The sequence below is a fragment of the Vitis riparia genome, chromosome 18, assembly GCF_004353265.1.
Source record: "Vitis riparia cultivar Riparia Gloire de Montpellier isolate 1030 chromosome 18, EGFV_Vit.rip_1.0, whole genome shotgun sequence".
NCBI lineage: Eukaryota > Viridiplantae > Streptophyta > Magnoliopsida > Vitales > Vitaceae > Vitis > Vitis riparia.
The window spans coordinates 18,052,370-18,065,620 of NC_048448.1; positions in this window are offsets into that span (position 1 = coordinate 18,052,370).

Below are 13,251 nucleotides of genomic sequence, written 5' to 3' on the forward strand. Positions count from 1 at the left end.
AATAGTAACTAACTTAATCTTTTTGAATGATTAAAATCAGGAGAAATTGCAAGAAAATCGCATTTTACTTCGAAAAAATTTCGCAGCCCTTAGGAGCCGCTGCGAAAATCCCTCTTCCTGCTGCGAAAATCGATCTCCGCTGTGAAACCATTTCGCAGCCACCTTGTGCCCGCTGCGAAAATTTTCATAGCTGCGAAAACCCTCCTTGGCACAAGAGTGCCATTTCGCAGCCGGGTACCACCGTTTCGCAGCTGCGAATTGGCTATGACTTTTTCCACGCTTGGAGACCCGCCGTTTCACAGCCGAAGCATCATTTCGAAGGGTGTTTCGCAGCTGCGAAACCCCCTTTTGGCACACGAGCGCAATTTCGCAGAGTCGTACGCCCGTTTCACAACTGCGAAATGGGCTGCAAAATTGATGCCGAATTTCCCCTAGCTGCGAAAACGCCTAGCTGCTGCGAAATCCGCGCCTCCTCGTTGCGAAAAAACCCCTCTGCTGCGAAAAGGAACAGTGACCTTTCGTGTTCTTTTTAAACGGTATAAATTCCATTTTTCCTATTTTTAAATCATTATTTGAACTTTAAAAAGGTGCCAAGAGGAGCAAAGCCAGAGCAGCCTCTCGTCTACCTCCTTTGCCTGAGTAAGCCGCGCCCATTTCCGGTCGTTTCTGCTGACATCGCCATGGCCAGAACACGAAGAACAAAGTCTTCATCTCTATTGACTCGCCTGAGAATCCTAAGAGGCGCGCCTGTCCAAGACTCCACCTCTGAGCCGCCGCGACCTCGCCTCGACCCACCACCAGTCAAGAGCGCACCTACCAGTCCTCCGGCCAGGCGCTATAATACAAGGAAATCGCTTACCAATGCCGGTGCGAGCTCTTCCAGAGGACCCCAAAGAAGAAAGAAAAGGTCTTTGAGCCAATCGATCTGACCGAGTCATCTTCAGAGCCTGAATCAGAGCCTACACCATCTCTTCCGCCTACAGAAAAATCTCCACCGCCTGCTAAAAGATCTCCTTGGCTTGCTAAAAAGTCTCCACCGCCTGCCAAGAAGCCTCAACCATCTCAGGCGCCAGCAAGAGAATCTCAAATTCCCTCGAATATGACTCCTGAGAAAGACATCAGACGCCCCATGGTGACACAACCGCCAATTGCGGGAAATTTGGATTGCAGAGCAAGGCCATTTCATTCTGAGCTTTGTTTCGACATAGCCACCTTCAGAATTCAGCCTGAGCTCAGGGAGTCCTTTCGTCTGCTACAGAGGAGGTACCACTTCCTCCCTATAATCGCAATCACTCATGCCACATTGAGGATAATGCTCAGCTCGGTTGGGGGGAGAGTTGAGGAAGGAAGTTTTTTTTTTTTTTTTTGTTACTTATGCTAAGTTATTTTGGTAATTTAGATGATTTTTGCTTAATTTTAAAATCTTTTAAAGTTTTTTCTCTAATCTCCATGGTTTCTAAGGAAAAATTTTCAAATTAAAATGGGAGAAACTGAACTTTTGCTTTTCACTTGACTTAGAGTTTGGATTATGCTTACTAAAGTTGTTCAATTGTTGAAGCTTCTATTGAATTCAAGCTTAGTTCTTCCACTTTAAGCTATTCACACACTGTGCACACTAGGTTCCGAATATAAGATGAAAAACTATTTCCCTCTTGACTTAGAAAAGTTTAGACTTTGTACCTTTGACCTCATTTAATAGTGTTGGGACACCTTTGATTACTACCCAAAAGTGCCATTTTACACCTTTAAGTCATTATGTTTTTAAGCACTTTTGTGTAGTAATTCTTCACCTTTATTCCAATTGGCATGTTAAGGACCTAGCAATGACTTCTAATCATATTTGTGGCTAGTTTAGTGTTTTGACATCTTTTTGGATCATTAAGACAAGCCAACCAAAGAAGAAAAGCAAATAAAATCAAAGAAAATCAAAGAAAAGCAAAGAGAAGCAAGGAGGAAATCAGAGGACAGCAGCTGCAGTCTTCTTGGGCACTTTTGGAGCACTTCCCGAAGTCCATTTTCTACATGCTATATACCTTTTCAAAGATCAGGAAGTCGAGAATCCAACGCTTCAAACCGTGTACGATTTGGAGCTGAAACGAGGAAGTTATGGCCTTCGGAAGAAAACTGCTTCAGGTGTGCGAAAATTTCGCACACCCCCTTCAGGTGTGCGAAAATTTCGCACACCCCATGCGTGGTGCGAAATCTCCTCTGTTTTTGCCGACTCCACTTTAGATATTTTCTTAAGCATTTTTTGATGTAATTTCCTTTCTTCTCCTTGTAACAAGCCAATGAAAAGCTTTGCTTTTGTAAAAACTATATAAGGGGTGGAAATCACCTCTTGAAGACATGTAACACGGGTGTTAAGCTTAACACTTAGCAATATACAGAGCCCTCTCATTTTCTATTTTCTCTTTACTATTTTCTCTTTCTTGGAAGCCAAACAACCTCTGAGGATGTTTTCTCAGAGGATGAGAGGCTAAACTCTTGGTTTCTTGGAGTGAAGGAAGCTAGGTGAAAAGTCCAGATGAAAAGGTGGAAAATGCTCGTGCATTAAATTCAGGTAGTTGAAGTTCATAAATGGCTTTTAAATCCAAAGTTTTGCTTTAAATCCCTTAGAATCACTTTGAATGGCCAATACATGGTAAGCTTCAGGTCTTTATGGATGCTTATTGTTAGATCCATATTAGTCCATTAGTTATCATGTACGAGCCATTGGAAAGTGGTTCAAGGTGAAGACCTATATAGTGTCTAAAGCCATTAATGGACCTTGACTACCATTTCTATTGATTTTTATGGATTAAATCTTCATTGTTAAACCTATACCGGTTCGGGAAATAACTATAGGTTAAATCCCCAATACGAGGAGAAAAATCCGGAATTTTCCACTTTGCATTCTAAACTTGATCCTAGCAATCCTTAGCTCCGAGAAACTTTCTTTCTTCCTTTTTTAATTAGTTCATGTTAATTTAGGTTCAAACACTTTCAAAACAAATTTTATTTTCTTTTTAAACTTTAAGTTTTTGATAAAGGAAATCATTGAATCCAATTTCTAATCTCGAGTATATCACTGGTAGAATGGAAACCCATCCCAGAGTTCGACCCTAGAGCCACTATACTATAGTAGCTTTGCTACACTAGTATGAGGTCATAGGTTTTATAAATGTTTTTGATTAAATGACCCGACTGGATCAATTTGCGCGAATCAACCTTACAAAAGGCCAATGAGCCCTTGAAAAAGAAAGAAAAAATGTTTGCTTACCTTGAAACCTGAGCAAGGTCTGAGAGGTATATGGTGAAAATCTTTAAAACCTGGTGCCTAAGCCTTCATTGGTTGGGAGTCACCGACCTCAATGCTCATTAAAAGGGTGAATAGGTGGAGTTTAACTTACTGTAGGTGCTTGGGTATTAAAATTCATTCTCAAAAGTCCAAGGTAAAATCTGAGGAGTTAGTGGTTGAAAGATCCTTAAAGCTTGATGCCCTAAACCTTAATTGTTTGGGAGTCATCGATGGACCCCCGTTATATGGACAAGTTAGAAAAGAATACCTTTAAGCCTTGCACCCCTACAATGAAAAAAAAATGGTGAAACAAGAGGGTGCGTTCTTAGCCTATTGAATTTGGTCAGTTTGCTAAGTGTTGAAAAGAGCTAGGTTGGGGGGAGAGATTAGTTTAGCATTCTATATTCGGAAGCTATCATCTCACATTTAGACTTTGGTGGAAGAGTAAGGTTTGGTCCTTTGGAAGTGGAAATGATTTTAAAGCTTCAATTTGCATAATGCCTTCTCTTTATCAAAGGTGTTAGCAAAGTTTTTGATAACTCTTGTTGAAATTTGAGTTTATATTTCTTTAATGTTCCATGTGGGAGTATGATCATCATGCCACTTAAAATATTTTGGAAGTGATAAGCATGATCTTGTAAAGTTTATTACTTTTTAGTATTTTTATTTTTATTTTTCTCTCCTTCATTGCTAAGGAACTAGCAATATGTCGGTTGGGGGGAGTGATTACTACTCAAAAAGTGCTATTTGATAGCTTTTAATTAACTCTTTTAAACACTTTTGAGTAGTAGTTATCACCTTTTAACCCAATTAACATATTAAGGACCTTTGCAAGCATTTCTAATCAAAGCGTGTAAGTTTCGGTGTTTTTGTTAGTAATTTGATCACCAAAGCAATCCGAGATTGAGGAGAGTTCTTTGGAATCCTTGGCAAAGCAATGGAAAGCTCAGAAACATGAAGAACCGAAGCTTTAAAGTCCTTTTCCATAAGCAAATCCGGAATGCAAGGAGGGGAAGCAAACAAGAACTAGCCATGAAGCATTCTTGATGACAGTCATTTCAGCCACTTTTGGAGTGCTTCCTAAAGTTCAATTTATGCAGGCTATATGTCGTTTTGAAGCTCAGGAAGTCAACAATCCAATGCTTCAAATGGTGCACGATTCGGAGTTGAAACGAAGGAGTTACAACCATTGCAAGCAGATCACTCCAAGCTGAAGGAAGATTTTTGCACGGCTGCAAAATCAGCCTTTTGCTGCGAAAATCTTGTCCTTTTGCTGCGAAAATTTCGCATCCATTTAGCACAGTGCACGGCTGTTCTCCTGAAGCTTCCCAATATTTGCTACCGACATTTTGAGATTTTTTGTTTTAGATATTTGATGTCTAAATCCCCAAACTCTCCTTGTAACCCACCTATCATAGGATTCCTTAGTCTTTAAGCAAGAACAAAGGGTAAATAAACCCATATTTAAAGGTTGTAAGTTTCCTTAGAGACGGACGGACGGAAAACAAGGCTTGTACACAGACGCTTTGTATAGTTTTTGGAAAGAAGTAAAATTGAGAGTTTTTGCTCTACCTTACCTACTTGTTTTTATTATTTATATTCATCTATTTTTTCTTACTAGCCAAACAAGCTCTGAGGAAGTTTCCTTAGAGAATGAGTGGCTAGACTTTTAGTTCTTTGGAGCTAAGGTTGCCGGGAAAGGTTCCAAGTGCAAGAATTAGTAGCTTTGTGGTTTCAGCCATTAATGAAGAGGAAGTGTGATCCTTTAATGATTTCTATGTTTTTAGTTAACTTAAAACACCTTCAATTCACTTGAGCCAACACTTGGTAAGGCAAGTGATCTCCGTCCATGGAGATGCACTAGTTTACCTCTTGCGAGCTTTTGGGAAGTGACTTGAAGGTAGGATTTTCTAGAATTGCTTTGGACTCCAAGGAGACATCCATTAGTTATCTCTTGCGAGCTTGAGAAGGGAAGTTCAAAGTTAAAGATCACCTTGAATGGAAAATGCAAGGTGAGAGGCACGAGCCATTGCAAGTTGCATCAGTGAGAAGGAATTAGAGCTGAAATCCATTTAAAGGATACATCTGTACAACACCGGTGATTCGACTCACGGTAGCTTAGCTTTAAAGGCGTATCAACAAAATTTATACCTTAAATACTATTACTAAAGTAGCCAAGCTACTATAGCATAGTGATTCTAGGATCGTTCACTGGGAAGGGTTTTCGCAAACACAAGTGATATTCAAATTAGGAAAATAGGTGATTTTCTTATGGATGTCAGCTTTAAAAGAAGATGTAAATGTTTTAGAAAGATTTAAACTAATTTAAGCTAACATTAAAGACTAAAATGAAAGGGTGTAAAAACAAGTTTCTCAAAGATAGGATAGCTATGCTCTGACTCTTATGCAAATTGGAAATCTCAGGATAGGCTCCTCGCGTTGGGGTTGCAACTATGGTGATGCTTGCTTTCCGAACCAGTATGGATTTAGCAAATCAAGTTTTAATCCTTTAAAATGGCAAAACAGATGGTAGTGAATTTCATCAATGGTTATTCACCTTAGACTTCCTTTGAATGGCTCGTAAGAGATAACTAATAGTCTAAAGCTAAAAGCTTACCAAATATTGGCAACTCAAAGTCATTCCAGGTGATAAACTCACCTTTCAATGGCCATTGAAATTGGTTCTAACGGATTAATGCAAAACTTGGAATTGAAAACCTCACCTTCCAATAGCTCGTAGGAGATAACTAATGGATAGAAATCCAAAAGCCTATCAAGTATTGGCCGTTGAAAGTTGTCCAAAGGAAATAAAAATCAAACTTTGCATTAATGAACCATTAATGAAAAACGACTACCTTACCTTCCAGGTGCGAGAAATTTCCATGGGATTGCATCCAAGCCATCACATAACATCCACACTTTGAGAAACTTAAAAGGTTTTAGCCTCTCATCCTTGGGGATTTCATCCTCTAAGGATGTTTGGCTACTAAGAAAATGAGAAAGAAAGAGAAGGAAAAACAGAGCAAGGTGATTCATGCCTAATTGGTGTCTCAGCTGATTCGTGTCCAGCTGGTGCTCCTTGATGGCGGGAGTAATCAACAAAATTTATAACCTACAACACCATGAACTAGGGTAGCAAAGAAAAAGCTACTATAGCATAGTGGCTCTAGGATCGTTCACTAGGAAGGGTACTCGAACTAAAAATGATACCAATTCAAAGTGAATTGGTGCTGTTTCATTTCAAGGTTAGCTTAAGAAATAAAACACAAACTTTGGTTGAAAAAGGTTTGGACTTAGATTAACAACACAGCAAGTGATGAAAATTACTTAAGAAGAGAAGCATTCCTTGGAGATTCAGGTTTACAGGGGAGGTACCTCATGCAAAAGCATAGCTCCGGTCAGTTGGTTCATTTTCTCACATTAGAGAATTAACATAAAGTCAATTCTCTAACAGGTGCTGCACAAATGCATCCCTCAATGGGATTTCAGCTTTAATTGTCTCACTGATGCAACTTGCAATGGTTTGAGCCTCTCACTTAGCCTTTACCATTCAAGGTGATCTTTAACCTTGGATTACCCGTCAAAAGCTCGCAAGAGATAACTAATGGATGTCTCCTTAGAGTCCAAAAGCTTACCAAGTGTTGGCTATTCTAGAAAATCCTACCTTGAAGTCACCTACCAGAGGCTCGCAAGGGGTAAACTAGTGCATCTCCATGGTTAGAGATCACTTGCCTTACCAAGTGTTGGCCCAGGTGACTCCAAGGCGTTTTAAGTTAACTAAAAACGTAGAAACCATTCATGGGACACACTTTCTCTTCATTCATAGCTAAAACCACAAAGCTTCTGATTCTTGCACTTGGAACCTTTCCCGGCAACCTTAACTCCAAGGAACTAACAGGTTTAGTTACTCATTCTCTGGGGAAAGCTCCTCAGAGAGTGCATAACTTAGTAAAATAAGTAAAAAACACAATCAAAGAGAGAAGGTAAAGCAGAGCTCAAGCTCTGTGTTTTTCTTGCTTTGAAACTTTTACAAAAGGTTCATCACCCTCAGAACAGGCTCCTCGGGCTCTATTTAAACCAAAATTACATTTACAACTATTACATAGATATTTTTACCAAATTCCTAACTTAAAAACTAAGGAATCCTATCATTGGTGACTTACAAGGAGAATTTGGGCATTTAGGCAACAAAAATCTAATGAAAAATATCTCCAAGTGTCGGTTACAAATATCGGGAAGCACTAAGGACCACTTCGCAGGTGAAAAGTGAGGTCTGCGAAATTTCGCAGGTGCCCAAGAAGGGCTGCGAAATTTCTTTGCAGCAAAAGGCTGATCCAACACCTCTGCGAAGTGGACTTCCATCTTGTGGTGCTTGGCTTCCTTCACGGCGTGAAGCTTCAGGGGAAATCCATAGCACTGTGCAAAAGTGTTGCGAAATCACTTCGCAACAAAAGGCTGATTCCGCAGCACTTTTCTGAATCCTTCCTTCAGCTTGGAGCAGTCATCTTCCAAAGGCTGTAACTTTCTCTTTTCAGCTCCAAATTGCACACGGTTTGAAGCATTGGATTGTTGACTTCCTAAGCTTTCAAATGACATATTGTATGCATAAATTGGACATCAGGAAGTGCTCCAAAAGTGGCTGCAGTGACTGTCATCAAGAATGCTTCATGGCTGGATTCTCTTTGCTTCCCCTCCTTGCATTTCCACTTTGCTATGGCAAAAGTGCTTCAAAGCTTTGATTCTTCATGCCTCTAAGCTTTCCATTGCTTGCCAAGGATTCCATATAACTCTCCTCAATCTCATAATGCTTTGGTGATCAAAATACTAACAAAAACACCAAAACTTACACAATTTGATTAGAATTGATTGAAAGGGGCCTTAACATGTTAATTGGGTTAAAAGGCAATAACTACTACTCAAAAGTGTTTAAAAGGATTAATTAAAAGCTATCAAATAGCACTTTTTGAGTAGTAATCACAAGGCTCTGTGCGTCGATTCTATATAATTCAATAATAATATAAATATTTCTACATATTTCTATATATTTTCTATATATGTTACAACGGATGCAAGGGAATATATATAGAGAAGTTTTTCCAACCTTCCTAGCTAAGAAATCTTATGATTGGTGGATTACAAGGAGAAGAATGGAAATTTATACAAAAATATCTAAAAGAAAAGATCTAAAGTGGAGTCGGCAAAAACAGAGGAAAATTCACACCACGCATGGGCTGTGCGAATTTGGAAGGTGGTGTGCGAATTTCGCACACCGTTCGCACAAGCTGAAGGTGCTGTGCGAATTTCGCACAAGCCTGGAGCAGTTGTCTTCCGAAGGCCATATCTTCCTCATTTCAGCTCCAAATCGTACACGGTTTGAAGCGTTGAATTCTTGACTTCCTGAGCTTTGAAATGGTATATAGCATGTAGAAAATGGACTTCGGGAAGTACTCCAAAAGTGCGAAAGAAGACTGCAGCTGCTGTCCTCTGTTTTCCTCTTTGCTTCCCTTTGCTTCTCTTTGCTTCTCTTTGCTTCTCTCCTTTTGTTGGCTTGTCTTAATGATCCAAAAAGCTGTCAAAACACTAAAACTAGCCACAAATATGATTAGAAGTCATTGCTAGGTCCTTAACATGCCAATTGGAATAAAGATGGAGAATTACTACACAAAAGTGCTTAAAACATAATGACTTAAAGGTGTAAAATAGCACTTTTTGGGTAGTAATCACTCCCCCCAACTGACACATTGCTAGTCCCTGAGCAATGAAGGAGAGAAAAATAAAGAAAAATAGATAATAGAATATTTTAAAAAATCATGCTGATCACTCCAAAAAATAATCAAGTGGTATGATTGGATCAAACTCTCACATGGCAAGTCAAGGATATAAAACTCAATCATCAACAAGAGTCATCAAATAACTTACCTATCACAACATGCAAAGAGCGGGCATTATGCAAATTTGAGTATCAAAATAATTTCCACTCCCAAAGGACCAACTCTTAATCTTCCACAAAAATCTATGTGTTATTTATTAGTTTCCGGATATAGTATGTCAAACTAATCTCTCCCCTCAACCTAGTTCTTTTCAAAGCTTAGCAAAATAATCAACCTCCAATAGGCTAAGAATGCACCTCTTTTCTTTCACAATTTTTTTCTTGTAGGAGTGCAGAGCTTAAAGGCATTCTTTTCTAAATTGTCCATGTAACGGGGGTCCATCAATGACTCCCAACCAATTAAGGTTTAGGGCATCAAGCTTTAAGGATCTTTCAACCACTAACTCCTCGGATTTTACCCCGGACTTTTGAGAATGAATTTTTAATACCCAAGCACCTACAGTATGCTAAACTCCACCTATTCACCCATGTAACGAGCATTGAGGTCGGTGACTCCCAACCAATGAAGGCTTAGGGCACCAGGTTTTAAAGATTTTCACCATATACCCCTTAGACCTTGCTCGGGTTTCAAGGCAAGCAAACATTTTTCTTTCTTTCTTTATTTTCTTCAAAGACTCATTGGCCTTTTACAAGGTGTCCCAACACTATTAATTGAGGTCAAAGGTACCAAGTCTAAAATTTTCCTAAGTCAAGAGGGAAATAGTTCTTCATCTTATAATCGGAACCTATTGTGTTTAGTGTGTGGATAGCTTAAAGTGGAAGAGCTAAGCTTGAATTCAATAGAAGTTTCAACAATTCATCAACTTTAGTAAGCATAATACAAACTCTAAGACTATGGTAATAAGATAAGAATTTAATTTCTCCCATTTACTTTGAGAATTTTTCTTTAATAACCATGGAGAGTAGAATAAAAACTTAAAAAATTTTAAAATTAAGCAAAAAGCAACTAAATTACCAAAATAACTTAGCATTAATAACAATACTTCCTTCCTCAACTTTCCCCCCAACCAAGCTGAACATTGTCCTCAATGTGACAAAAGCGATTGAAAAATAGGGAGGAAGTGGTACCTCCTGAGTGACATGGAGTCTGAGTCGTATAGGAGAGACCACATGTTTCAAAAAAATAGTGAGTAGAGAAAATAGAAAAATGCCAAGTTTTAAACAAGAGTTGATGTCTAAATATGATGCATCATCAGTAATACATCCAATCCCAGAATATAAGACATCAAAACATGGAATTATGTATACTAATATAATATGTAAAGACAAAAAGTAAAGATATGATCAAATAATGGTAAGGTCCTGTGGAGCTAATGCATCAGTGGTGGCCTTCTGAGTGGGTTGGATCAGGACTTTGGCCTCTGTTCTGGTATTCTCCTTGGATGGCATAGTCTCCTCAACTGGAGCTCTCAGTTGGAGCTATGGGCTTTGATGGTTTAAGGAGGTCAGAAATGGAGTGAGAGGCTTCATGTGTGTGATCCTAGGGTGCGCGGGGCTTTGTTGGTAAGGAGGGACAACAGGTGGGGCATCAAACGATGCTGCCTCTGGTAAGCTGAGGCATAGCCTCCTCGGGTCTTAGGCATAATGGAGCAAAGAAATGAGGCTCAGAGGCTTAGGATTAGGGAGGGTAGGGATGGAAGAACTGAAATTTTCGCACAAGGGGGGGTGGGTGGTGTGCAAATTTTTCGCACAGGGCACTATTCACCCGTGCAAATGCGAAATTGGATTCTTTCAAATGACCATAACTTCTTCGTTTCAAATCCAAATTGAGTACCGTTTGAAGCTCTGGACTCCTGACTTCCCAAGCTTTGAAACGACATATGGTATGCATGAAATGGACTTCAGGAAGTGCTCCAAAAGTGGCTGAAATGACTATCATCAAGAATGCTTCATGGCAGATTTCTTTTTGCTTCCCCTCCTTGCTTTTTGAGCTCATCTTGATTTTGATCATCCAAAAAGCTCATGTGATGTGGAATTGGAGTTGAGAAGGTTGAACCACCAAGATAAACAAGGTGCGAAAGTTTTCGCACTGGTAATTGAGGTGCGAAGATAGCATCCCGGGAGGCTTGGCTTTCCAAAATGTATAGAAATTCCTTTTCGCACCATGCACTTTCACTGTGCGAAAAATTCGTACTGAGTGTGTTCATGGTGCGAAATTCCACTGAGAGCTTTGCTTATGCATTTTGGCTCCCCTGTTTCCTCTGTTTCACCTCCATTTCGATTTTTGCAAGCATCGTACCTGCATGAACACTTCAAAACTCATCTTAAAAACATATTAAAACTAAATTAAAGCTAAGAATTCAAACTAAAACATGCATAAATTTAAAGAAAGCATAGAATTTAAATGAAGCTGATAGCATGTACCCCAAAAAGGAGATGAACTATTTAGCTCATCCTCACTCACACACCCACGTCATGTTGAATTCCCCCTAGATCCCAAACAAAATTGGCATCCTTCCCATTTGGTCCAAGGGAATTCGTTTCTCTTCTCTTCCATGCAGAAGTGGATGCTTTAAAGGGTTCAGGTAACCCTTTATCATCTTGAACCTTATGATTTTCAATGGAAGGTTGGTCCATAGAGTTGTCATAGCAATCCCCCACCAAAGTGTCGATCTTCAACACTTTCCTTGATCTTTTTGTATTAGTTCCTTGAAGGTTATGGTGGGGTTGAGGAGGAAGCTTCCTTTTCCCCCTTGCTATGTCGAGATTGGTGAGCTTCTCAATGGAGTCTTGAACTTTTTCTATCCTTAGTGATAGATCATTATAAACCTCCTCCATTCTTACATTTATTGAACTCTCCAAATTATCAATCTTTTCATTAAGATGAGAGTTGATCTTTTGTTGCTCACCTACAAAGTCCTCCATGACTTTGCTTATCTTCAAAATGGCTTGCTCCAATGAAGATGTACTCATTGATGGTTGAGGTTGAGGTTGGGTTGTAAGGTTGGGATGGTTATTCCAACTTGAGGTGTAGGAGCTTTGGTAACCGCACATGTCTCTCACAGTTGGAATGGTAGGGCACTCCCCTACCGTATGCTCATATGAATCATCGCCATTCAAAGCATACTTACTACCCCATTGGCTTTGTTGAACTTACCTTTTCCCTAATTCAATCCGATTCCTCATGGATAGGTATGCGAATTTGTCCTTCAGTTGATGTTGAGAGCTTTGATCTTCATATGGAATTTCCATTTCTAAAAAAAATGATATTCAACTAAGGCTCTTTTCTTCAACTTGTACCAGGGTTCCCTCTTGGTCTCAAATCCAACAAGGAATGCACAAATTGAAATTAAAACAAAAATAAAAGAAAAGAGAATAAAAAATTTAACTAAATAAAAACTAAACTAAAAAAAAATTATAAGAAAACTCACCAAACTTGTGATGAAGATCACAAGTTACCCTTAATGGTTGCTTCACTGTGCTTGTGGCACCTTCCCCGGCAACGACGCCATTTGATTCGACTCATGGTAGCTTAGCTTTAAAGGCGTATCAACAAAATTTATACCTTAAATACTATTACTAAAGTAGCCAAGCTACTATAGCATAGTGGTTCTAGGATCGTTCACTGGGAAGGGTTTTCGCAAACACAAGTGATATTCAAATTAGGAAAATAGGTGATTTTCTTATGGATGTCAGCTTTAAAAGAAGATGTAAATGTTTTAGAAAGATTTAAACTAATTTAAGCTAATATTAAAGACTAAAATGAAAGGGTGTAAAAACAAGTTTCTCAAAGATAGGATAGCTATGCTCTGGCTCTTATGCAAATTGGAAATCTCAGGATAGGCTCCTCGCGTTGGGGTTGCAACTATGGTGATGCTTGCTTCCCGAACCGGTATGGATTTAGCAAATCAAGTTTTAATCCTTTAAAATGGCAAAACAGATGGTAGTGAATTTCATCAATGGTTATTCACCTTAGACTTCCTTTGAATGGCTCGTAAGAGATAACTAATAGTCTAAAGCTAAAAGCTTACCAAATATTGGCAACTCAAAGTCATTCCAGGTGATAAACTCACCTTTCAATGGCCATTGAAATTGGTTCTAACGGATTAATGCAAAACTTGGAATTGAAAACCTCACCTTCCAA